The 22,592-nt window shown below is 37.2% G+C and overlaps 1 protein-coding gene across 5 annotated transcripts in view; it reads left to right on the top strand.

The window, feature by feature from the left end:
- The first annotated feature begins 6,400 nt into the window (after nucleotides 1-6,400).
- Nucleotides 6,401-22,592, top strand: part of FILIP1 (filamin A interacting protein 1) — a 103,925-nt gene continuing 87,733 nt past the window's right edge. For all 5 annotated transcript variants that reach the window (XM_042819226.1, XM_042819218.1, XM_042819191.1 and 2 more), the window contains exon 1: nucleotides 6,401-6,879. The gene's annotated coding sequence lies outside the window, so the exon portion shown is untranslated. The remainder of the gene's footprint in view (nucleotides 6,880-22,592) is intronic.

Genomic DNA, 22,592 nt, shown 5'->3' with positions numbered 1-22,592 from the left:
TTTTAGCCACTGCTTTCTCCTCAGCAGTTTTTAGTTCTACATCTCCACAAATAATGTAACAATAAATTTAGGCTTCTGCCAATGAAATCTGTGGGAGAACTAATGATGTCAGAGACTTAGCTTGAAACGTCTGAAATGAGGTGAGGTATGAACAGTGAGGACTTGACACGTGCATGCAACTGAGCTGGTGACAGAAACCAGTGTCTTTTTGGAGAAGCAGCTGGTGTCTGGAGCCTCCTCCTGTCAACGTGAAGCCAAGCCATGGAACAACGGATCCCGCTAAAGTGGTTACAACTGAAAAGAATCCCCTTCAGGTCCTCTCTTACCATGAATTAACCCTGAGGTACTGATAGGTGGCACTGTGCTATTGGGGATGTCCAAAGCAGAGCTTCACCTCCTGTTAAAATCCAAGAGATCGGGACAGTTTGTAAGGGCAGAGGTGCTATTCAGACTGCAGCAATTCATTTGAAGATGACAAATTCACGTGGAGAAGAAAGATCTGGTAAAAAGGACCTCTACAGCAAAAAGATCTTGAGAAGTTCTGGTGGTACCTGTAATGCCATGTAATTGCAAGAATGAAATTACATCTATTTGATAATGTCAATTTCCTACTAGCTGCTGAACTAACAAAGGCAATGCAGTAGAAAGAAATGAAGCCATCTTTAAGCTAAATGGCCAGACACTTGTATAAAACAGCTATAGATCTACAGACTGTGATTAAGCTACAGTTTTCTCATTCACAGCTTGTTAGGTTTTTTGAAGAGAGTAGTGCTAAGTGGGCTGAGCACAATTAAGCTGAACTACAAGGAGAACAATGTTTTGTTTGGCCATATTTCATTAAAAAAAAAAGAAGTGAAATTTGTGTTTCATTAAAAGTAAGTGTTTATAAGATATTTTCATTTGTGCTACTGATAATTACTTTCACGTTCCTTTCCAACTCTTTTTTTTTTCCTTTCACATAGATCTTTAGAAAAGCTTCATACTAATATTAAATGAAAAGCGATATTCAAATTACATTACAGTAACTGGTAACAGTTCTTTTGGAATCCATTTGGGGATGAAGAATGCACAAACAAATCTTGAGAAGATACAGGACTGCTGTCATTCAGTGGGATTATTCATGAAACGTACTCTAGGTGTCTTTTCAAGGAAATGTTTAATCCTCAAAATAGTACATTACTTGTATCTAAACTTATCTGCATTTACCCATATTGATCTGAGAGCTAATTTTATCATAAAATCATCTGAGTAGGAAGGGATCCTTAGAGTTCATCGATCTCCTCTGCAATGAATGGGGACACCTACAGCTACACCAGGTTGCTCATAGCCCCATCCAGCCTGGCCTTGAAAGGGGGGTGTATCCACCACCTCTCTTGCTTGCCATGCTCCAGTACCCTGAAGTCCTTTATGGGGATCACAGGCTTGCACAAGCACAGTACTTGCTTATTTATTTGATTATTTTTTTTTAACAGCTGTAGGCAACTTGAGTGGACTCTTTCACAATATGCAAATAGCTGCTAAGGGATAGTAAGAAGCTCACTGAATTTAGTCTGGAAAAGAGAAGCCTCATAACCAATTTGGTCTTCAGTAACTTCACCAGGGAAAAGTAGTTCAGAGCTTTTTCATTCTGTGATCCAAGGACATCTCTGCACTGTTTCCAAGGGGGGCACAGAAAAACAGGAAAAACAAGTCTAGCTTCTGTAGACTTAGATTTTCTCCACAGGACTGTTAATCTCTGCAGAAAAATGTTTAGAATTCCACAGACTGAGAGAGGCTGAGTGTTGCTGACTACCCATTGAATGGGCTGAAAGCTGAAGTCAGCCAACAACAAACTGGAAACAAATAGTAAAGTTTTCATTAACTTGAAATAGTAAGAATAATTACCTGTTGGTCTACACTGTATGTTGATGTTTCAGATTATCCCTATTTGATTTATATAATCTTTCTGAAAGTTGTGCTTTAATTCACTGCAATTTGCTGCTGTTCTTGAGGAAAATTCCCCTGCGTTTCTGTGAAGGAGACTATATTAGATTATCAAAATAGTCTATTCTGGCCTTAAAAACAATCTATCTTCAGCTCATTTTTTATCACAGTCTTTGAGCAAGTTGCATACCATTCCTGGGGTGTGGCAGCTGAGCAAATGAGCAAATTTGTTCCATTTCCAGAGACCTGAGCAGGCATTTTCCCCCAGGCTTCAGACTCTCTCCATTTGACCCAGTTGGGAATGAGTGACAGGATTTGGGGCTTCAGACTTAAGTGTCCAAACATGATATAATATTATCACTATTTTTACTGTGCTTTGTCACAGACAGTGTCGTGCCCCTCAAAGCCTGATAGGCCATCTGACAGTCTTATTGTGACTGTGTATCTGTCTGTATTAATCTTTGAATTATGTTTATTTCATTTGGAAAAGACTTATGAAATGGTGATATTTTTGTTGGCAGAATGGAGAATGGCAGAATTTTTAAATAAACGAAATATCCAAGCATTTTAACATTTCTTTCATTAAAATTACAAAAAAAAAAAAAAAAAGACAAAAATTATTTATGAAGATATAGATGAAGACAACATATGATAAATCAAAATGAAAGACACTCTATTTTTATATTTTGATAAAGCAAGATATTACAGGAAAAATTATAAAGCTCAAGGTAGTGTTCCTGGAAGTTTGTGGCTGTGGCAAGGATCTTAAGGTGCTGATTTTTTTTTTTTTTTTAATATATCTGAAATGTTTACAACTTGCAAAATTAAGATTGATTGTATCTGTTTTGCAGATAACAAAAAAGGGAGAAAAAAGTATAAGTAAAACAGAAATAGCAGTGTTAATTATACAATTTACTTTTTAACTTCCCTTAGGAAAAGAATTTATGTATCTGGGAAGATATTTGGGTTGTAGAACATCACCAAGTTTTATTAGTTTTATTGATTTGGCAATAGTATCAAAAGAGATAGCTAAATGAAATCTATGAACTAAATGGCAGAAATGTTTATCTTCTGGTTCTAAAAAAGCAGATGCTTAATCTGAGGTTTACAGTTGATCTAATGTCTAAAAAGCAGTATCAGTTTCATGAAGTGACAAGAGTATCAGCAAAAGTGAAAGAAGAAAAAAAAACCTTCCCTTCTCAAAATAAAGACTGAGAAGATGCAGCCAAGACCATGGCAATCACAGTGTGATCAACCACCCTCCCTGCCAGGTAGACTTGAAAGACTATACAAAGCTGGAAGCATCAATGCAACCTAAAAGAAGATAGCACTGATGGAAGGGAACAATAAGAATTAGGAAAGCAGCGTGTCAGAAGACCATGGCACACTACCCTTCAAGCAAATGAAAAATTAATTACTCAGAAACTAAAGTTCTGATGACTCTTTACCCTTCAAAGTATTTTAAATAGCAGTGTAATAAAGTATTGACCGTGGATGCTTTCACCAAATTACATCCACAGTAGAGCTTTTCAGGAAACAATAAGGCATTTGTTTAGATTGTTTCTACTGTATTGGGCTAGTTAGTTAATTATCATGTAAAACATTTGAAAAGGAAGAAGATATCATGCCCTATGGCTTAGGAGAATGATAGTCATGTACTAAATGATGTAGAGTTAAAATAAAAATTATTTAGTAATAGTGTTGTACACATTTCAGAAAAAGCATATTTACAGACACACATTTTAAGGTCAAGAGAGACCAATAAGGTCAGAAGAAGAAATACGTTTTGATCTTGTCATTAAAAAAAGAATGGATTTTCTGCCAGTTATTTCTGCCTATAGTCATGAATTCCCCTAGAGCAGCTATGGTTAAAAAAAAAAAAAAGAAAGCCTTCCATTTTGTGGTTAAGTAAGCACAGATAAATATGACACTGTGAACAATGACAGTCTGTCTTCTATATCTGTCTAACGTTATCTCCAAAGGTGGGAATAGGACCTGCTCCTCCTCTTGTTCACTCGCTCAGGCCAAATTCCATCCCCTTTGATTTACATGGCTTTGGGTTTTTGTTTGAAATAATGCTGAGTACTTTGGCTCCCATAATTGTCTTTTGAGGAAGTATTTGCATTGTATTCTTGTACCCTGGTTGCTTAATTAGGAGATGTCATACCTTCTAGATACAGTTATAGGATGTTACTACGACTTAGGATGGTCTGTGTTGATAGTAGGACCTCATGTAGGATGCCAAGCTCAAACATCTCTTCTGTGGTTCAATTTATCTTCTTATTCTCCAGCCTCCATCTCTTATGTGTTATAATTATCTTTTTCTCTCAAGGCAGTAGGGAAAACATTTACATACATACACGTGCAACTGTGAAACATTTTTATACCACACTAAATTACAAGCTTCAGTAATGCAGATTAATTGCATTATTTCCTATGCAAATGTCCTTGTAGTCCTTGTATTTTCCTCAATTCACCTGCAAAATCTTTTGTTTTCCCAAAATTTTGTTGAAATTCCCACTTTTATAGTACTGATGTTTTTTGGTGCACAGCCAAAGAGTAAGATTGCAAGTGTACCAGAAGTAGCAGCCTTGCATCAGCAGGTCACTGTTGAAACCCACCCACAAGGGCTGGCAGCAGAGATTGCCTTCTTAGAAGTTGCATTGTTTTCCACACAGTGGGTATGCCACTAGCTAATGGGAGAGAAATGCTGAGAATTATTTGGTTTCTGTGAGTTCTATGAGCCGAGTTAATTGTTTTGTTTCCTAATTTTTTGTAGGTGAATGAAGTGCTACTAATATTGCACTTTGAGTAAGAAGTTAAGGCCAAAGTCATCAAAAAGTTGCTCATCTGATTGATGTACGCTAATTTTATAAGAGAGAACAAATTTAGAATGTGGGTATGTGTAACTCACTTCAGTTCAAAGTGGAAGCATGCAACAGCAAGCTTTGTGCCAATACATTATCTGTTCTTACAGTAATCTTCCAAATAGCTCTTTCTGTAAAATAGAAGTGTTTATATTTTTGTACATTCTAGATATTCTGTCCAAGTTAAATATTTAAATGGACAACATGAAATTAGTGTTTATTACTCGGTCTCCAAAATAAAATATATTTCATACAATGGAAGCATTTGGGACATTTATAAATGTACTATCCATGTCTAAATATCAGTTATTTGACATAATACCTAATATTTACTACATGTTTTCCTTATAAGCTCATTGGGAATGAACGTATTCCTTCACTCTTCCTTCCTTGTTTAGAAAATAACACAAATCAAGCAAAAGGCAATCCTGTCTCATTTCAGAGACAGACAGCACCAAGCTACAGCTGCTTCCTGTAACAGCTTGTTCTCAGCCCTTGTCATCTCACGTAGTTGTGGCTAATTAGGTTCCTACATGTTGAAAGCACCCTAAAGAGCATGATCCAGTTCTGCTGTCCATCCTGTTATCTATACAGTGGCCCAGTGTCAACAAAGAGTGTTAAGATTTGCTTGAATCTCTTGCTTTTGCTCTGAAAAGGATAGCATGTTTCCAGGTGCAAGTATGAAAGTAATTAAATAATTTTTTGGTATCTTTCTACATTTTTCTTCCTTCCTTTCTTTCTGTCCTGCCTCTTCATTTAACCCTAGATGAATATGGCAAATTGTCACTAAGGTAAGTCATTCTAAAAGAGCCCTTTTTGACTCAGGTCAGAAAAGAATTGTTAGGGTCAGCAGTTTTCCTTGCCAGGGATGTTTACAGGGGCTGTTGTGGCATGATTCTCTAGAACTTTACTCTGGATTCTAAGACTGCAAATTATTTGTAGAACATTAATGGATGGTTGTCTGTGGGCTGAAAAGCTGTCCGATGTTCCTGCTGATCATTTGATTAAGAGGCTTATGACTTGGAATTAGCATCAGTAATTAGATCCAGAAGCAAGCATGGATACACCAAAATGTACACAATACTAGAGTGACATATTCCTAATGCTCCTTCTTGCCTGCTTCAAATCAATCAAATGAGGCTTGTGTGGCTGTACTTTTCTTCAGTCAGAGTATGAATTTCTATAGGAAGTTCTTAGTCTAAAAGAAGAAGGTTATCTTTGGAATAAACATCACACTGAAAACTTTCCAGCCTAAGCCTTTCATTAATTTCTCTTTATGTCACCTTAACATATTTAAACTCTGTAAAAATTATTCTGCAAAAAGTTCTTCCCGCATGTAATTTTTCCTCAAGTGAAGTGCATACCTTTCAAATTATAAACTTCCTACATGTCTTAGGAAAATCTTCACTGTATAAATAATTGAACTCATCTGCTGTGAACACAAGTATTCTTTCTCTACCAGTCTAAAATACATGCCTAAATACACATCTTGTACTTAGTGCTTTAAATAGTAATTACCCCCATGAAGTCACTGGAAGTCCATAAAAGGATTTGACAGTTTCCCCACAATCTTTCAGTGAATGTAGTAGTAGCTGGGCTGTGTAGTGCTACATCCACTGATAATTCAGCAGCTGAGGAACTCAGTAAAGCCTGCTCCAAACTTCTCAGCTGTTGACAGGCTTGACTTGCTGAGAACACTGGTTAAATATAGCACAAGCGAGCTGAGCTCAACAAAGTCATTGCTGTAACACTGTGTGAAGAGACCAGAAGAGGGGAAATACAATCTGAGAACTAAACTGCCAAAGCCTAACACCACCTAGCAACAGTTGAAAAAACTTTTAAACAAAAGTCTGGGTGAGACACAGACAAAGTATACCTCCTACTTCTTCTGCCTGGGATTTCTGCGTGAAGCAACTCCGGTCCTTAGTACTCTGCCCTGTTTCCTTCATTACTTCAGCTGCTGGTAGACCCAGAAAAGTGGGAAAAGTTCCTGTCTTTGTGTTCTCTTGGGCTGGATCAGGCTACTGCTGTGGGACAAGCTACTGCAATCTTGCAGTGCAAAGGATATATCCTAAGTTCCTGCTGACAGGTAAGACTGAACTAACCATTCCGAGGCATTCTTTTTACAAGTTGGTTTTTTTTTTTTTTTTCCTAGTGATTATTGTCTGCTTCCTTCTATGGTCAATCTTCTGCATGATTTGGAAACTTCAGTAGGTAGAAGCTGGAATAAACATTTTGGATGTTTACTTTTATGCTTTTGTCACAGAAAAGCTTTGCTCAAATAACTTTCACTGTTCTTAGAGCAAGCAGAATCAAGTAGCTAGTAGTAATATGAAAATAGTGTGCATATTTTGACTTGTATCTTTCTTATATCTGCTCATGTGCTGACAGAAGACAAACCAAGCTTTAAGAATAGAATACATATCACCCCTTACCAATCACAGTTTAGCAGCTATTAAAAAGCAGTGACAGCATGTGACAAGTAAGAGAAAATAGCAGTTCGGCAACTAAATTAAGTGAATACTTTGTGACCTAGGACATTTGTTCTTTTCGTTTCCTTAACAACTCCAAGCATGCAGGCACACCTGGAACCTTTCATACTACCGTTGTGACAACAGCTCTTGGTTCTTCCTCTTGCACTTATTTATATCAATTTATATTTATTTATGTTTGACTGAGTAGCTGCATAATGCAACCTTCCTAAACTGACCTTACATTTACTATAACCCAGTATGCTTGAGCTGGGGTATTGCTGTTAAAGTGTTTCGTTTAGGAACATAAATCAGAAACCAGTTCTCAGATCTTTTACCCCAACAGCACAATAGAAGCCTGTTTATCTGTTTGAATATCCTATGGTCACATAATGGTCGTGTAATTTAAGGGAGGAATTGCTCCGTATGATTTGCTTTGACTAAACTAACAAAAGCTGTTTGGTCAATTGAAGAATGAATTTCCCCCCATCTTTTAAAGCCATTTTCTCCAAACAAAATACATTCAGTACCCATGATTTTCTAAAAGATGCAAGGATTATTAATGTAATACAAATTTAGTTATGAAGGCAAATATTTAAAAAATGCACTTAACCCTTGCAAAAACCCTGTTTGCAGATTTATGTGGAATTGTCTCAGCTGAAATATATTTGTCCTAAGAAAGGAATGGATTGAGTCTGTACTGACTGTCTGTAGTTTGACACGCAGTTTGTGGACTCGGGCTGCCTCAGGTACAGGAGAAGGTCTTGCTTTAGCTGAATAATTCTAGGTTCATGCCTGCATACAATATAAATCACATTAATACCACATTGAGGCAGTGACATGCTTACAGATTGGATGAAAATACAATGCTCTGAAGTAACTTTGACTTGGTGTTTGGGAATGTAACTGCCTATGAAAAAATAAGATAAATTAGAACAGAGAAAAATTCTTGAAAGCAAAAGTCATATAGTTTGCATTTCATTTCAAAGCCAGGGGCACGCTACTTAAGCACTAAATAGGAATGCATTTTGGTGGCCATGATTTAATGTGATAATGATTACTGTGGAATTACTACAGCACTATGGTATCCCAAGTCTGAATCTGAGAAGGAAAGTTTGGTATTACTTTTTAATATAGACACATCGTGAGAAAGTTCTGCTTTTCATAAAAAAAAAAAGCTGTACAATAAGAAATAAAGCTGAGATGATATGATTTGTGCAGTTCTTGTAATTCTGACTTTGAGTAATGTTACTGCTTTTTATTTTCAATGAATTAATTGGCAAATGATAAAAACTATGGAGAAATGGCAAATTTGACCTTCTGAATACATTTAAATGACAAAATGTGGGAAAATGTGTTTGTAGTTGTTGCTCGGTATAACATATGGTTTTACAATTTTAATTTTCTTGCACAATTTACAATCAGCCAAGCTCTTAACTGCTAACAGCAAATTTATTAGCTGCAAAATTGTATCAAATGAAAAGACTTTTGAACCTTCTGATAGCAACTTCTAATTCTAACACATGGAGTTGTGATTCTATGTACATCTGTCTTCCTTTCCATTTCAAAATGGAGAAGGAGGCTAAAATTACTCTTCTCAACAGGTGTCCACAAAGAGGCGCTGAGATTTTCCAATCAAATCTCTGGAATATGCAATGTGGCTATTCAACAGATGGCTTCATTTTTGAAGAATAGCCAATTCTACTAATGATTACTGTGAAACCAAGCTCAATTTTATATCAAATCAAAAAGTCATTACGGTTTTGGCAATATTCTCCTTTGCAGAGATTTTCTTGGAAGACAAGCACACTCATTTATTTTTCCTATTATATTATTTTGATTTTGTTTATATTCCCATAGCTGTGCAAAATGAATGATGCCATTCATGGTGCTAAAGACTGTTTCCCTCCCATTGAGAATCCTCTTCTAAGCTCAGCCTGTGTCTCATTCTTTCACCTTCATAATAAGAATACTCCAATTTATGACCTCTTTTAACCAATCTAGTCACAGTAAAAGTCAGCATCTAAACTGAGTAATTTGTCATCACCTCAGTTATTCGATCTCTTTATAGAACGTCTGGTTCTTTTTAACACCAATTTCTGAGACTTGAAGTTCATCTTCAAAGCTCACCACTCTACTGTCGTGTTTTTTCCTTAAAGTATGGTATGACCAGGTCTTGGTGTTCAATAATTAATAGGTAAATTTTCTGCTTTCTCAAGAGCATTTAACAGAAGATATCATCTCTATTACTATCCAATTATTATTTTTTTTTCTCAAGAGACATTTTACTTTTTCTCTCATTTCCTGTTTCTTTTGTTCCTTTCTCAAGACTTGCTGTTGCAGCTTGCCATACTGTTTTAATACATAATTTGAATTTGGGGCAGGGATTTTGCCCTTCTACGTATCTAAAATGCCATTTGGAGATTAGAGCTATAATGTTTGTGAATACTCCAGATGAAACAAAAAAACAAATTAGAAGGAACTTCAACTATCCATATTTCCCATTTTAACAACAGTATTTAATATTTAAAGCCTGAAATAAGAACTGAAATCTAGAAAAACATGTATGTGACAAGATAGTGCTGTTACCTGCTAAAATTTGAGCACTTCTTTACAAGAAGCACAAATACCCGTACTTTTCAGTTTTGTCATCTTATTCTGGTTCTTTTGCTCATTCGCTTTTTCTCTCATTTTGCCTGCTTTTTCTGCTGAAAGTTGTTTCCTAATTTTATGTATTATACCAGCAAATTTCAGAAATCATTTGTTGCATTAAACTGATGAGAAGTTGGAATTACAGGTTATTTTGATACTGGCCTTATAAATAATAAGTATTTCTTAACCTCTCTTCTTCTCAATTAGTAGTTGGTTTTTGTACCAAGTTAGTGATACTGGAAACAAACTAACTTATAACACAATCCTGTAATTGTTCTTTGAGGTACTGGTGTCCAAAGGATAAGAAAAATTGTTCTTATTTCCTGTTCAGGAGAGGCAGTGGGAGTCTCTAGCATTGCAGATTGTGTGATGCCTAATGGATTTGTGAAAATCTTGTCTCAAGTTTAAAGTTGCTTAGAGGTTTGGGGCTTGTTTGTGTTGTATTTTTTTTAATCTCTTCTTTCAGCTTCTGCAGATAATCTGCATTTTCTACATTACTTTTAATTCTTAGTATCGTAACACAACAAATACTGTAATCAATGCAAACAGAGTCTTTCCAAATTGGCACAATTTTTTTTTGTTTTTGTTTTTGTTTTTACACTCAAGATGGCTTTGCCTATCACACTCATTGTGCTTCAACTGGACTATAAATCTTTTTCAAAGGTGATATGTAAAATTGCATCGATTGTGGTTGCTTCCAAAATGATTTACACACTTTGCAAATACAGAGAATGAAAGAATTCGTACCATTAAGAGCATATATCCTAAAGGCACAAGTAGATGTAAGAGAAGAAATGCTTTTTGGCATTACAGAATGAATTGCTGAAGGAGGGGGACAAACACATGTGAAGTGCAGGGAAATAGGCTGGAGCCTGTAGTTTTTCCCTTAAATGGGCAACTCATCTAGTTGCTGTTAGCTGACACAAGCCAAGGGGTGTGTGAATCTAAGATTGCTGAACATTATCTGAGTAAGTTTCATTTCAAAGATGATAAAACTGCAATTAAAATATGAATGATCTGTGATGTGAACAAACTCCCTTCAGTGTAAAGCAGTGGGTTTTCAAAACATGAGCAAACGCCTCAATGGATTTGCAAAAAACTATCTGGGTTTTATTTGTATGCTTTAACAGTTCTCTAATACTGTAAAGATTGCTTTGATTTATATACTTTAATGGTCCTTTAATACAATAAGGTATGCTTTCTTTGCTTTTCTTTTTGAGGGAAATGGTGTGAAAGAGTATTACATTTTGTAATTTATCCTGTTCAAAAATTTCCAATATTTTGGAAGCTAAATCAATTTTCTTTTCAAAGTTCACAGTATTTAGGAGCTTATAAGTTGAGAAGGTGGGAGAGATTATCTTGCTAGTGTGTTATGGCCATGGATAACAAGAGATACAGCTTCACTAACAAACGTGGGTTTTTCTGTTTTTTGTTTTTTGTTTTTTGGTTTTTTTTTTAGTAGATTCTACTGCAATAACAGAACAGGAATTTTTAGGAACTGGTTTTAAGGCTGCTCCCATTAAAAAAATGTAACTGAAATGAAAGGTCATGTGTCCTTGGTACAAGAATTTTCATTAGAGTTTATCAGACTGCTTGCATTTTTTCAGAAAATATAAACCAAATGAATGCACCAGAAAGCAGGAGATGCTTAACATCAGTGTAATCGAATTGCTGCCAACTTGCCTTGTTTATCTAAGAGATCTCTGTGAAAAGAAGGTCTTTCCCACACATGCATGAGTCATAGAATGTAATGGGGCTAAGCAGACTCACTTCAGCTTTCTAATGCACACATATCTAACAACTAATATCTATCACACATCTAAACTAACCTGTTTTAGTGCCTGTTCCTGTAACTAAATGAGATCCAGCCTGACAACAGGAAAGAGAAGTGGCGGTGAGTTCATGATGCTATTTCAGTGCAATAACCTAAATACTTAAGGAAACGATGCAATTTCCATTTATTAGGAAAATTGCAGTTACTGTGACAACAAATACACACTAAAGAAAACATACGCAATTTATCCTCAAGTTCAAATTTGTGAACATAGTAGATAGTATGAGGTTTTATGAATATCCTGTCTGGTTATGTGACTCAAAGGACATTCTTGCTTTTAAAATACATAATTCAGATTCTTGAAAAAATACTCATTTAAAAACCATTTGCAAGAACGTACATGAAAGGGGAGCAAAAACCCTTACTGGATCTACATTTTAAGGTAAAGAATACTGTAAATTTTCTGCCATGTCTTAATTTTCCTTCTTTCATTCTTTCACGAGGACTTATTTAATAACAGAATCTTGAATTGTATTTCAGTGGATAAGGATTTCAATTCTTCAGTCTGGTAAAATTCTTCAAAGAAAAATTAACATTGTGATTTTTGACACTGGGCAATAGGCAGAAGGAAGGGAATCATGCCATGCTAGATGTCCTCAAGTATGTGAAACAGCACAGAACAAGACGTCCCTTCTGTGCAGCGGGACACACGTGGCAACATAGCTTCTGAGTGCCAGAGGAACTGCATATTATAAGGCAGCTGGCAATGAGAACCACTCTTGCTTTGAGTGGCAGAAGCCAAAAACTGGAATCCAAGTCACAAAAGATATCGCATTGCAGATAGTAAAAGGCAGAGTCATAGTTGAGCGTCCTCTGAAAGGAAGCTGCCATGGAATTCCAGCACCAGAATTTAGATGTAAGGAACCACCAGAAGCTGTTTAGTCTCACTCAAAGTGGGACTAACTGCAGTTTGATCAGTTTGCTCAAGTCTTTGATTATTTTCAATTATGTTAAGTACTTTAATGTCTTACATCCTATTTGGCTCAAAAAGTTCTGAATGTGTCTATCTGAGGAATATTTTGCTGGTGATGATAATCAGTGTATTCCATCCATATGCTATAATAAAACATGGTTAGAAATAACATAAGCCACAGTCCTTTGGTCAACAATTTGAAAACTGCAAATGAATTAATACTGGGACTTAATTTTTAGTGTTTGCTGTTATGTCCTAAAATAATAAGAACCAACAATGTTGTTTTTAATTTGCTATCCTAGCTTACAACAGCTTTTGAAAAGCAGTCTTCTCATCCATGACACATTCTGTTTGGAACCAAATATTTTTAATTATTCCATTCAGATGCTATCTTTCCACAAAAAATTATATTCTAGTTTTATGTTTCCATTTCACCCAATTGAAATAGCGGTATAGATATAGTAGAGAATAAGCAAATAAGGGGAGAAAACACTTAGGAAGGAAACCCTGGAGACTGCCTTCAACTACTGAGTTCACTTTTCTTACTGAACATCTATTTCTAATTATGTCCAAAATAGGAAGAGAGCACGATGCATTTATGGCAAACAGGATTCCTAGATGGAGTCTGATTAACCTGAGACTGGCTTAGGCTCTTCTTGGTCTGGAAAGGCACTTACTTGTGGAAGTAGCATACAGCAAAGGCAAAACGGTGGTCAGAGCTTAGAGATGGTCAGACAGATTTTCCATATATGATTTCTCATAACTGAAAATGAGCATTCTGTTTCTCTTGGATGAATCAGCAAGTAATATTCCTAAAATTGGATACTGTAACTAGAAGTTTGCCATCATCAGTACAGATGAATAGAAAAAAAAAAACAAGGGAAATTTCAATGCTGATGGTGAAGAGGGGTCTTAGATCCCATTGTGTTTGGCTAGAGCAAACTCAACATTTGTTTCATAAGGGAAGAACTTGAGCTTACATCATCTGCACGCGCACAGGTCATGCATGTTACCCTTCTTGAACACAGGCTGCCCATATGCTACAGCAGTAGTTAGGATTGCAAGAAAGCTACTGAGATTTAGGAAGAAGGAACCAAGCTCTGAAAAACACTGGAATGGGCAAGGGCAGATGAGAAGTACTTTAACACTAGACCAGGAAGCTTAGTGTTTTAAATGCTAGGGTATCTAAGTCACATGTTAATCAGATAATAGCATTTTTAACTACCCTACACTGAATCCATATGGCCAGTGGTTTTAAAGGTAGATTATAGGTGCAGTGGAATTGCCAGGCCATAGCCTGAACCAGTGGTTGAACACCAGGTGAGAAGGCATGGCTAACCCAGGGAGCTTAGGTGCAAGCAATGTACCTGCGTGACCAGAAAGGATGGAGCCTGGACCCACCCCTCCTTAGCCTCATTTAACGGTTAGCAGCTAAGGGAGCAGTATCTCTCTGGATAGTGATTGCACTTCTGTTGGAGAGCTGCTGGTTGTTGGAAGGGTTGAGCTAACTTTTCTTCTTCATTATCTTCTATTGCTCCATTGTGCTTGTATCCCAGTAGAAGGTACTGGCGTTGCTTCCTTTTTTCACACAGTGGGTTGGAAAAAAAAAATCACTAAACTGACTTTCCCATTTTCAGAAAATATTTTCTTAACCACAATATTAGTTTGAAACCTCTTTTTATGAGAGTGGGGAGTTACATAAAAATAGCATTTGATAGCATTTGATCTATTTGTACATAGAAATGCGCAACAAGAATACATGAAGGCCCTGGAGGACCTCTTCACTTCCTTCCTGTGACAATGGATGTTGCATAGTTCCAGAAATGCAAATTTGCTGTAGTGATACCAATTTCTAGTCCCTGCTCAGCGTATCTGTGAGCCATGCAACCTGTACTGCCACAGTTCTTTGACAACTGATGAAGTACTAGAAAAATACATGGAGCTGAGTATGGACACAAAAATAAATTTCTCCTGTAGCACAAAGAAAATGCGTGAAATAATGTATCAGGGATAAACCAAATAATCTGTAAGTATTCAATAAATACCCTGATTGTAACATCAAGTTTTGTGATAGTTTCTTAAGAAATAAGCAGAGTGGGGACACCAATTCTGTGGACTAGTGCTGTCAGCTCAAAAATGCCAAGACAGCATTGAGTATCTAAGCATGTGGCAAGCATGACTGCACACAAGGAGAGTTAATTTAGATACATCCATCATTAACTATATAAACAAAGACTAAATTGCACTGCAGGGAATAGACTGTAAGAGTGACATGACATCTGATAGATTACTTATTAATGAGAAACGCTTTGCTAATTTCAGGTTTCCTTGCCAAAATATTCATACTGTGTTTGAATGTTGTTTTTTATCCTTTTCAGATACTTCTACTGTAAAATGTCAGGTGCTACATGATGGACAGTGGGAGGTTGTTTAAATGTCTAACTTTCATATCTGTGGCTCCTTGTATGACTCCTGGCAAGTTATTTACTTCTACACTCTTAATAACACCTGGGATGTTACAAGGATAAATATAGCAGTGACTTTGACACCCTGAGATGTTGCAGCGTTGAACATCATGTCAACAGCTTTGAATAAGGAGATTTAAATAGCCTTCCTTGGAAACCAGATTCTACTGGGAGAAGTAGAAATAGCAGTTGAATTTATCTGAGTGACAAGAATATGTATTTTTAGAGGAGCTTTCCAGAGAGAAGATTAGCTGTGCCCTGAGTTGTGGGTGGCAAGAAATTAGTTATACACAGCAGAAAAAGGAGGACTAGAGTTGTGACTAGAAAGCTACGAGAACAAAAGTATGCCAAAATAGGAACCAAACTAGTGAAAATATGTAGAGATTCAGTTGCAGTTGCACACAGGGCAAAGAAAGTGGTGTTAGCTCTGGGAATGTTATTTTGCTAAAAAATGCTACAGAGTTAAAGGTAACAGAAATTCCCATGATTTCTAGTGGTACTGGTAGGGACCTATTTGTTGTTTTGAAGATGCTGAGGGGAAAAAACTGTATGGAAGGAAAAGGCCCTTGAGGGAAGGCAGATGGGGAAAAACAAGCTGCCATTTTGGTGTCCCGGATCAGCTGGTAGTAGGGCATCCCAGAGCTGCCATGGGGCTGAAGGGATGCTCACCAACCTTTTGCACTGACTGGAGTAGGAGAGAGCTCCTGGAGAAAAGGAATGGCCAGCAATGCTGCCTGACACCTACAGGACCAGTGGGCAGCTTGAGTTTTCAGGCCAGCCCAGTTGGTTAAGTAGCATCTCAGATGGCTCTCTCAGCAACTGGCATTTCATTAAGGACTTACTGTAGGAGTTATGTTGCCATTATATGTCTGTCAGCTTTGATTAAAAACAGATAAAATTAAAAACAGAACAAACAAACAAAAAAACATGAAAAAGTACAGCCATCAGAGCTTCAAGATTTGAACGTTACAAACTCTAGATAATCTGACACCAAAAGGCCACCAACATGACTCCATGATGTATTATTTTAAAATCTCTTGAACCCATGACTTCTCAAGCTTAACTCGAGGTCTTAAATGTGCATGACTAGTGATACCATTACACAGGGGAGACAGTGAGGCTGGCAGCAGGAAGGAGTCCAACACTCATGTATTTGCCACAGCATGTAAAAGACTGGCCAAGATTTGCAGGCACAGCTGCTTAAGCACAGCACAGAGAAGCCCAAGCCATCCATGTCATATGCCCTGCTTGAGTTTGAAAGCAGTGATAACCGTAATAACGGGCCCAAATCTAGTCCTGAGCAATGCAGGAGATCTGAAGGTTATTTGTTTACTTCGGAGCCTTCCTGTGGACAGAGAGAATTGGGCAATAAATTGACTTTCTGGGGATTTTATGAAGACCAGTTCTTTATTGTGAGAACTTCCTCTGACAGAAATAAGAAGTGCAAAGCAAGGAAGTCCAAAAGGCAACCCACATGTATGAAAGGACATGTAGGGAAGCAGTGAAAGCTGTAGTTCTCCTTGTGATGAGACATGGGGAAGGATTGAGGGAAGAGGAGGAAAACAGCTACTGAGAAATGGTAGGAATAGTGAAAAGTCTGTGTTGGTTATATTTCCCTACAGAAATGGGGAGTGTAAAGGAAACAAAGCCAACACTACCTATTTATGTGATCCCCAGGTTGATTTGGGGAACCAGTTATTTTCCCTTGAAAAATAAGAGCCCATGCTAACATTGTGAACTCTCTAAAAGTGCTAGGAGGTTGTATGCATGCCATAGCACTGCACTGAAATGCGGCAGAGTTTCAGCAAATGATTTAGAGTTGTGCTGAGGGGAACTTCTTATCCATACTCTTACAAGAAGATCCTAGAGCATTTAGCAGGCAATGAGTTTGAAATTTTAAGTCTCATAGTAAACTATGCATTTCAAGGAATTTTTGGAATTAGTGTTTTTTTTGTCTTTGTGTGTGTTGTTGGTGGGATTTTTTTGTTTGTTTGCTTTTGTTTTCTTCATAATAGTGAAAGAACAAAGTAAAACCTTGAGGGCTTGGACTTGCTGTCTCAAGTATGAGCCTAATAGCTAATCTCTAAGCTCCCCTGGAAAGCCTACTTCATTTTTGCTTTCCTGATGTTAAAACAAAGGAATCTGAAAATAGCCAGTAATTTTGTTTCAAGGTGGTCATTTGGTTGCTGCTTGAATCAGGAAGCTTAAGATGCTCAAAACAACTCTGTGTGTCTCCCCCAGAGGATGCATATGCATCACATTTCTGATGTGTCTAAGCTCCCTTGGCTTCTGTCCAGGAACATCCAGATTTCCTGACTCATGGCAGTATACCCTGTCTGGTTGTATTTCATTGCAGCAGCTCAAAAATCAGAACAGTATTATGTTATTGCATAAGTTTTTCCGAACAGTAAACAATAACACTCTGCCACAACCATTATTACATTTATCTTGGAATTCAAGATCCAGAAGAAGCTGTATCTTATTATTTTCTTTAATCCCTACCCGAAAAGACTGCAAATTGTTGTTTTTCAATAAATATTTCTAGGATGGCTAAGTATCTTATTAATGAAGTGTTCTGAAAAGGAAGAAAAAAAATGCTACAGAAGCTACAGTAAGAATTTTTCTTCCAACAGAGAAGTATGGCTGTAATTTTTCTATTGCTGTATCAGTATTATTCCCATATCAGCACTTACACTCCAAAACAGTGGGGGCAAATTTATGGATACAGAAGCTGAGAATAATTATGACAAATTGTATATTAACGTATCTTTCAGTAAGTCCCTTTCTAAATACCTCTTCTTTGCTTGCATTTCAAGCTTTTTTGTTGTTGCTGTTTTGGACATTTTAAAAGCAGTAGTATTAACAATTGGCTCAAGTGAGGTTTGAAAATAAACAGTTCATGACTATTAACAGGGTTCATTAAAAGAAAAATCCATCTGACTCTAAAATCTATTTGGAGCAATGATTGCTCCACTCCCCGGCTCAGGGTATGATGCAGCTGCTCTTTCTTTAATATTTTTGCTGACAGCTACAGCTGACAGATAGCATTTCAGTTCACCCCAACATCAACCCTGTAAGGCTCCCTTACTTAGGCTGAAAATTCTGGCTTCCTCGTGGCTTTACCTGCATCACAGCACAACTGTGTAACTATGAAATTAGTCATACTGGTTATTCGTAATGAACCACATACACATTAAAAAAATTAGTTTCACGGAGCAAAGTGCAAACACCAGAGAACATGAGTGGGGTCAGTGAGAAGGGGATACAGGAATAAAGTAATTGATGCAGCTAGTCTCCAAAAGACTGCAGTTGCGAGTTTTATGAAATACTAGAGGAGTATTTGCTAGCCAAGGGAGAGCTGACATAGTCAAAGTGCCAGAGGATTTCCCAGCCTCAAGGCAGCTCCAGCCAGAGCAAGGGTGGTGGGCAGGAGCCCACCATGGCTGCAGTCATGTCATGTTCTGGACTATGTTCTGGGCTGTGAGCCATGCAGCAATTGCTAATGGCGCAACGACAGCTCCTCTTCTTTCCCTTGCTTCTTATCCCCTCCCACACTCTAAGTAAATATATATGCTTTTGAATCTCTGAATAAAAAATAATAATATGTATAGCTACGCGATCTGTCAGTTGCTACTTGTTACCATTACAATAGTTGTTACCTTGTATGTTTTGCAGTAGTAGTAGTTGTACTTGTTACCATGGTTAATAAATATAGCTTTGATTCCTTGGTTCACAAAAGTGTGCTATTCTGTCACTCAGTGATAGCGTACTGATTCGCACACAAGAGAGAATTTTCACAAATATAACACTTCTCGTCCCAGATATAAATGTTGAAATGTTCTTTTTTTCTAGTTGTTCCAGAGCTGCAAGTTTGCCCCTCAACCTCCAAAAATGTAAGAGAGGAGAAGAACTAAGTAGAGGGTAGGTTTGAGAAGCAGTCAGCCACAAAAATAACTGTAGGAGGGAGACATTGCTCAGTTAGTCCTTCAAAGGACTACCAAGAAATTTAATTCTGATTAAAGCAGTGCACATATCTGTATTTTTTTGATAGTTAACTGAACCTAAAATAAAACCAAGTAAATGCTATATTTTTTTCGGGATTTACAATGAAGTGCAGTTTTTTTTTTTTTGGATTAAATATTTTAGCAGATAGCAAAATACTGTTTTTCCTATGGGGCACTTCTAGCAAAATTTAAAGAACAGAAAGAACTATGAAAAATCATCTGCATCTTGGGTTGCATCAAAAGAAGCATGGCCATCAGGTTGGAGGAAGTGATCTTGCCCCTTTACTTTGCACTAATAAGGCCTCACCTGAAGTATTGCGTCCAGATGTGGAGTCCTCAGTACAGGAGAGACATGGACCTGGTGGAGGAGGGCCACAAAAATAACAAAAAGAATGGAACACTCTCCTACAAGGACAGGTTGAGAGACCTGGGGCTGTTCAGCCTGGAGAAGAGAAGGCTCTGGGGAGAAATAAGAGTAGCCTTTCAGTATCTAAATGGAGGGGTAAGAAAGAAGGGGCCAGACCTTTTAGCAAGATATGTTATTATAGGACAGGGGAAATGTTTCAAACTATTAGAAAAGAGGTTTAGATTGGATATAATATTTACCATATTTATAGTATTGGTAGTAGAGCATTGGAACAGGTTGCCCAAAAAGGTGGTGGATGCCCCATTCTTGGAGGAGCTTGAGGTGACTTAAAGTTAAATGCAAAGTCTTAGAATTTTTGTTTCTACCTCCAACCTAATACATAGTCATGTCAAAATACCTGTTTTGAATCATATAGGCAATTTCAACCATTTTTTCACCGTACAATAAGAACTTTAAACCGTATTTGGACTTGAAAGGCTAGTGAAAAAAGATATCAAAGAAAAAATTTTTTTAGATTTCTGCCTCACTCTCATATTACCTCTGGCATCTTTTGACTTTAGTATGGGAAAAAAATAAAGCAAAAATAGCAAAGTTCCTACAGCTTATTCTCATATATGAAACTGTACACTGAATTTGACCCAAATCTACTTCAGATTAATCAAAACTGTCCTTTTAGGTGGAATGAATTGTTTATTAGAAGATATCACTCAGCATCATTACAGCTGCGGGTCCAACTAGGCTGTCTACTTCCTCTACTGGTAGTAGGAATTCTCTACTTTTCTCTAGGCCACGAGAACTGACTCAGTGCTGGAAAATTTGGGGATTGATGTTGTAATCCCATTTCTCTTCATATATATAAATAGTTAAGTACAAAGCTATTACTGATAAATAAATAAATACATCTACCAGTGCAAATACGAGGAAAAAAAACCCCTAGATTTCTTGTGTTTGAGCTTCTGTGAGTGGAGTTATTAGATTATGTAGACACTGACAGTTTTAAGAAATACCTAGTGTACGTATTTTATGTATTTTACTTTTGGTTGATGATAAATCTCTTTCTTTGGTGCAATTATTTTTTCCATAGGCTTCTCAAAGGTGGCAGACATGTCCTATTATGCAGTTCTGACAGTGCAGCAGAATCTTCTGGACTCTAACTGAAGAGTAGTGTTGCATCTACGCAAGGCATAGAATCAAAACTGTTTCTTTATGGAAAGAAATATTGCCTTAAACAGCTTGCATCAAAACTTCATTCTTGTGTAATAGGTCAGAATTCCCAAGGACATCGCAGAGAAGTCTGGCAGAGTGTCAGGTTCGTCTTAAAAATACTGCCATAGTGCATTACAGTCAGAAACACACGAATTGCAGATGTTACATAGTTTTTAATATATTTTCAGAGTGTTGCCAGAATTGGTAATTTGCAGATCAAATAAAGGATAAAACTTAGTAAGCTTGGCTGAAATTGTTATAGGGAATACTTAAGACATTTCAAAGGGCATCTTTGAGAAGGTACTGTGTATGCTCACCAATCTCCAAATCTCTTTTTTCATGTCCTCTCTAAGAAACTGAAATCTGCAGAGAATACAGCAGTGAACGCAAGAACGGCTACTACTTCTGATGTTTTCTATACAAACAAAAATTTAATGAATATATGAATTACAGCAATAAAAACTATGCCTTTATTTTTAGCATCTTTTAAAATAGGTGAGATTTTTTTAACACAAAAGGAATGGGATGGATTTGTTGATAAGTCTTACGAACACAGGTATGTTCTCAGTCTCATCTTTTTATTTGTAGCAAGAGAACTAGTTGATAAAAGTCAATTGCTTCAGATACTTTCTCTTAATTTTTCTTTTTGAGTTCTTAAAGTCATGGGAAAACTGGGAAAAACAAGAATGTTCCATCCAAATTTTTGTGTGGCTTACACAGATTTCTCTGACCTAGAAAATAATCTGAAACTCTGCGAAGAGATGCATTTAAAAGATTTCTGTTATCATGCTTTGATATCATGTTAACAAATATAGCCTATCAACTGTGAAGTAGCAATAGATGAAAACTGGAAGTTAGAATGTGAGCAAATGTTATGCTACTTTGAAAGCCAGGTGTGACAGTTGACTTGCTAATGTAGCATAGCAGCATAGAAGAGAAGACAAATAAGTCTTGTTATCAGCTTGCTCTGCAGTTAGTTTGTCTGACAATTTTTCATTTAAAAATTGAATATTGTATGAAATGCAGTTGCTTACAGCTTTGCCAGACTTCAGTTGTTCAAGCTGGACTTCTGGCTGAGTCTGAATTGTTTTTGGAAGTTCCAACTAGAATGCTTCAAGTATTTCCAAGAATGAGGGGAAAAAAAAAAAAAAGACTGTTTGCCCATGGAAAGCAATCTCGTAACCATTTTGCTGAAGAGTTTTAACCAGATAAATCTACTGAAGTTCAGCTGAGAAACTGCTCAGCAGCAGAAATCTGACTTTTGCCATCCCTGAGAAAATTAGGCCAGGCCAAGAGCCATGGAAAAAAGTATTTCACTAAGGTCACTGAAAAGTATTTCACTAAGATCCCATGAGAGGGATTGGTAGCTAAATTGTCAAAGTGGTCTATGTACACTCATGCTGTCTCAGTTCCTCACATCTCACCGCTGCAGCTGCCCTACACATACCCCATTCCCAGCAAACACCCTCATCTCAGGGCTGCAGGGTTAAGCCATGCCCTTCCCACCTTTACTTCTTCATTTGATACCACAGTGCAAAAGCTGAGGTCGTGGATCTTCTTCCTGTTTCAGCCATTTTTCCTCAGCACCCTGTGGTACAGTGGGAAAAAATGTATGGACACCGTGATTACCCTTGCCTCTGGGAAGGGAGAGAGTGGGGAGGAATAGCACTGTGACAAGCCATTGTATAACACTGTGTTCCTGTTAGCTGGGATCTCTTTGCTATTGATAAGCATCATCTACCACCTTTGCCATGGGAAGGAAATACTCTTTGGAAGGCAGAGGGTGACTATCAGCTGTTGGCGCTTTGCCATTGCAAATAGGATTTTACTAGCAATTTATCTGCATTTCCAGCTGACTCATTTAGAATCAACATTATCTCAGCTTATGTT

This window comes from Centrocercus urophasianus, unplaced genomic scaffold, assembly GCF_019232065.1.
Source record: "Centrocercus urophasianus isolate 14NV4802_14NV808 unplaced genomic scaffold, USGS_Curo_1.0 seq_10, whole genome shotgun sequence".
In the NCBI taxonomy this organism is placed as follows: domain Eukaryota; kingdom Metazoa; phylum Chordata; class Aves; order Galliformes; family Phasianidae; genus Centrocercus; species Centrocercus urophasianus.
The sequence above is the reverse complement of the archived record's forward strand: the minus strand, read 5'-3'. Positions and strand labels throughout refer to the sequence as shown.